General features: G+C 33.4%; 1 long non-coding RNA gene across 1 annotated transcript; it reads left to right on the top strand.

Annotated features, from left to right (window-relative positions):
• Positions 1-902: 902 nt before the first annotated feature.
• On the top strand, positions 903-2,921 carry LOC107842127. The gene is made up of 3 exons (XR_001665621.2): positions 903-1,220; positions 1,780-2,182; positions 2,616-2,921. It is a non-coding gene; the product is annotated as an uncharacterized LOC107842127 (long non-coding RNA).
• The last annotated feature ends 1,800 nt before the right edge of the window (positions 2,922-4,721 follow it).

Below are 4,721 nucleotides of genomic sequence, written 5' to 3'. Positions count from 1 at the left end.
CCTTTTTATTTACGATCTTGTTCGTCCGGTAAATATCACAAAGTTAACAACAAATTAAATAAAAATTGGAAAAACTTTACCATGAACGTGCAACAACTGCGAGAAAATAGAAGAAAATTGAAATAGAAAGAAGAAAAAATACTTTGTAATTGCAACAGCAACACGCAAGAACTCTTACTATTCTCCTACGAAGCGATTAAGTTTTAATTTCAGATATGGTTAAAGAGAAATAGCTAGAAGAGTTACAGAGAGGAACAAAAGGAAGGAAAAGTAGCAAAAACAAACCTAAGAAACATACCCTCTTCAAAGTGCTTTTGTAGTACATTAACGAAGATGTGAGAAACTCATAAACGGAGGAAAAGATTGTGATGAAATTAGTGTTGGAAACTTTTAGCTCTTAACATATGACACGTTTAGGTTGACGCAAAATTTGGTAGACACGTAGCATATTACTCAGACAGAAGAAACTCTGCAAAGACTATATTGCCCCTAAGCAAAACTACGAAAATGTCCATGTGAGGAAGCTGGCAGGACAACCTCCAGCAGCTTCCTCACGACACTTATATATATTAGTAATACTTTTTTTGTTACTCCCTCCATTTTAAAATGCTTGTCATTTTTATTAAATATATTTGTGAAATGTTTATTATTTTAAAAAGTTTAAAAAATTATTTTCTTATTTTATCTTAGTAAAAGTTGCTCTGAGACTTGAATTGAAGACTACAAGCACACATAAATTGAGTAATCTCTCTATATATATAAAGGAATATTAGAGGCATGCCTCAATGCTCAGCAAACATATTTATCTTTTTTCTGTTTTTTTTGAGTTATTTTTTCTAATTTTAATTCATTATATCAATTTTTCTAATTAATAAATTTATTAAGTGTCCTTTATCATTACCAAGTACCATTAACTCAGAAAAACCCTCTGTCTTCCTCCTTTTCCCCTCTTCTCAGCTTTTCTTGATTACACCTTTTTGGATTTGGTATTTTCTTTAATTGTGATGGAGGAAATAATCTCCATTCTTACAATCCATTCATAAAAAAATAAATACCATGGAAGTTTCTGCTAAGCAAGTGTTGATTATTAATGGATCTATAGATCTAACACTTTTAGAACCCATATATATTACTACGTTTTATTTAAATTTGCATTATTTTTACACTGTGTGGTTCAGTAGTTGACTGAAAAATATAACATATACGGCTTAATCGCAACGGTGAGTCTTTTTCTTTTTGCTTTATTTAGGAGAGTAATTGTTAAAAGTGTGAACTTAGTATGATTTTTATGATTTTCTGTGGGTATTTACTGTTTTTTTATTTATTTGCACTTATGACTTTCTGTGGGTGTTTACTTTTTTTTTGTTTATTTGCACTTATGATTTTCTGGGTTTTGGCTTTTACAGGCCTTAAAATTGATCCTTCTTTTTTTGGTCTATAATGGGTTAGTTTAACTCTGCTTTCTGTTGAAATTAGGATTATGCACTTTCTTCAAGCAAAAGGGTGGGGTTGTTCAGTTGAACACCCTTCATCGAAAGATTATAATTTTGTATAGTGAAAATTATATTGCACTTATAGATCAAAAACTACTTTTCAGATATATATATTAAATCTTGAGTATCGTTGACAAAATTTCTGATTTTTTCATTGTGTTTAAGTATATTGTATGATTGTGCATCTTGGTTTTGTTGATAAAGCTATGATCCTGTCCATCTTTTGTGATGGTTGAAGTTGTTATATTTCTGAATCTCTTATTGTATTGTTGTTTTGAATGTGCAGAAACAAGGGAGGGGTTGACAATAAGCAAAGGTAAAATGAGAGATGTTATCAAGGTTGATAAATTTTCTAAAGCCATGTTTTCGGCCATCACCAGACCGTTATGTAAATACTGGTACAGATTCAGCTGGACGGTAAGGACTTCTTTGGTATAAGGACAATGGAAAACGCTTACTACGTTGTTCAGGCCAATAATTTATTGGAGGATCAAAGGCAGATTGAGTCGAGTTCACTAAACTTTCTTGATTTTGGCACCTACGGAATATTTATTGGGGTATATGATGGACATGATTGGCCTGAAACATCTACGATAAACTCATGAAAGCTACGAAAATATTTTTTCACATTCATCGGACATGATCAACATATGACTCGATATCACCTATCTAGCATCTTCATTAAATTTGTAAGTCTACTATTCTCGGATTTAGGATTAGTTCATTAGTTTTCTAAATGCATTACATAATAGTAGCTGAAATTCGATTATCGAAATGAATCTTAAATAATGATGCACAAAACCTAGGGAAACTGAACTGGAGTTTAAGATTTTGAAAATGAATTCAAACCTGACCATGTTAAGAAAAAATAGAATAGAAAGGCCAAATTTTAGTTTAATTGACAGTTTCAGTAAACTATGTAGAGTGCTCTTCTTGAAGATCTTTTGTTACATACTTATTCTTTGCTCAAATTTCTTCGAAGATTCGCCATTGCATAATTGCTTCGATCTTTCAGTTCGTTGTATTTTTGTCTTGGTTTGCATAATAACATACATATGTGAACACACTTATATGCACACTATAGATCAATTCTTGGCAATGATTGATGCTACGTAATTGCAGGTGCTGGCAGCTATGAGGAACTCACCAGACTCCACTAGCATGACAAGCTTGAAGGACCAATTGGATCCCAATTTGATGGATTTTGTACCCTTCTGAGAATTGCTCATATAATGTGGTTAGATATGTTGTTGCGTTAGTATTAGAGTGTGATCCATCATCGAAGAATTATAATTGTGAGTCTGTTGAATTGACCTTTGTAATGAGGAAAGAAATTGTTGAACAAATTAAATGATCTAGAAAAGAATTTTGAAAATTATGTCCATTAGAGTCAGCATATAATAAACCCTTGTAGTCCTTGTGCATATCAGAAGCCCACTTTCTTTTATTTGTTCTCTATAAGAGTCTTTAAAGGGTAAGGTTTTGGCATGCTCTACCCTCCGTACCTCATACTCCACATTGTGGGACTACACATGATATGTTGTAGTGCATAAGGTAGTTTTCTAAATGGTAAGAGCAATACACGGGATTTAGAGGTTGAGAATTTCGCTCTAGAATGGAACAAAATGGGCAGAAAAGGGGTAGGTGGGTGGGTGATGACTCCTGGGCAGGGGGGCTCTGACAACGAGATTCTGAAATTGTGCATCCAGGTGTTGAAATTGGAAAAGAGGTGGCTAAGGTGGTTTAGGATTTCAATAAGGGATTTTGAAATTGTGCATGCATCAGTTGATTGTTATGCTTCAGAAATTTACTGTACTAGAGTAGCATACAGTACTATAATTTCTAGCATGCCTAAATTAGTTTATGATTTAAATATTGAATTAACGATTTCCCTTTGCCTTATCTGTTAAGTTTGTTTTGAATTACAAGAGGTTATAACTAAGGATAATCCATATACAGTAGTAGCTGGGACCACATCTGGATCTCCAGACTCTGGCAATAACAACAGTTCTAATTCACACCTCACATTTCATGAAGATTAGAATGATGGAGATGATGGTATGGATGATTGTGATGATGTGTCAAACTATGATGATGACTATTTATTTTATAAAAATGATGATGATGACGAACGTGATTACTTGAGTATGCAGGCACAATTTGATAATGCTGATTTGTCTGCTGGTGTTGAGACAATGGTTTCTTGGTTAAATGAACCTGCTTCCAGTTCAAAAATGTCTTCCGAAGTTAGCTCTTCAAGTCATCTAGCAGGTGGTCAGACGTCAACTCCTACAAATTCTGAGCATGTAAGTAGTATCTTTCCTCAGGTCCCTGCTTCAAGCAGTACTCTGGTGTCTGGAGGGTCAAATTCTTGTGGAAAGAAAGAGGCGACTGAAGATGATCTCATGAAAAAAGTATCAAAGTTTTAAGCATTTTGATGTGGTAGAATCAGATCATCATTACACTAACTTGGGCTTCTAGGGACAATTGGTATGTAAGGGAATTTCTTGTGCTGGGCAGATCATTTTCTGCTATTTTAGTTGTTTATTAAATCACGAATGTTACTATACTAACCTCTGTTGTTACTTTTCGAACAATCACCTAAGGCCTAGAGTACGTATAAGCAATATAAGTATCATTTGATTTGTTGACATTCTCATTTTGTAGTTGTAAATGAATTTACTAGAGAGTTTGCATTTTTTTCAAGCAAATATTGATAAAGCTCCGGTACACATGTCTTGACTGTGAAATTAATATGTCATGTTTCTTAGACACATATTTTCTCATCCACACCAAAATGAACAACTTTGATATGAAAAAGAGTGGTATCTGTTTATGCAAATTTAGGTTATTCTTGATTAACTATTATTACTTTTTTTTTATTTTTCAGCTTTATGCTTATGCATAGCGGTGCAGAGATAGAATGTTGCCTAGCAATGTAATGGTTTCAAATGCAAATTTAGGTTATTCTTGATTAACTATTATTACTTTTTTTTATTTTCCAGCTTTACGCTTATGCATAGCGGTGCAGAGACAGAATGTTTCCTAGCAATGTAATGGTTTCAAATTAATTAGTAATCTTCAAGCAAGTAGAATCTGTAATCTTTACTCTGTTGTGACAACATAGACGGACTCCTATCTTGATATTATTGTCCTCTTGTCTATTATCTCCATTGCCAACACAGTGAGCTCTCCAATTTACTTGGTGATTGTTGAGAAGACGAAAAT

This window comes from Capsicum annuum, chromosome 9, assembly GCF_002878395.1.
Source record: "Capsicum annuum cultivar UCD-10X-F1 chromosome 9, UCD10Xv1.1, whole genome shotgun sequence".
Classification (NCBI taxonomy): Eukaryota; Viridiplantae; Streptophyta; class Magnoliopsida; order Solanales; family Solanaceae; genus Capsicum; species Capsicum annuum.
Note: the sequence above shows the minus strand (reverse complement) of the source record. Positions and strands in the feature narration are given on the sequence as shown.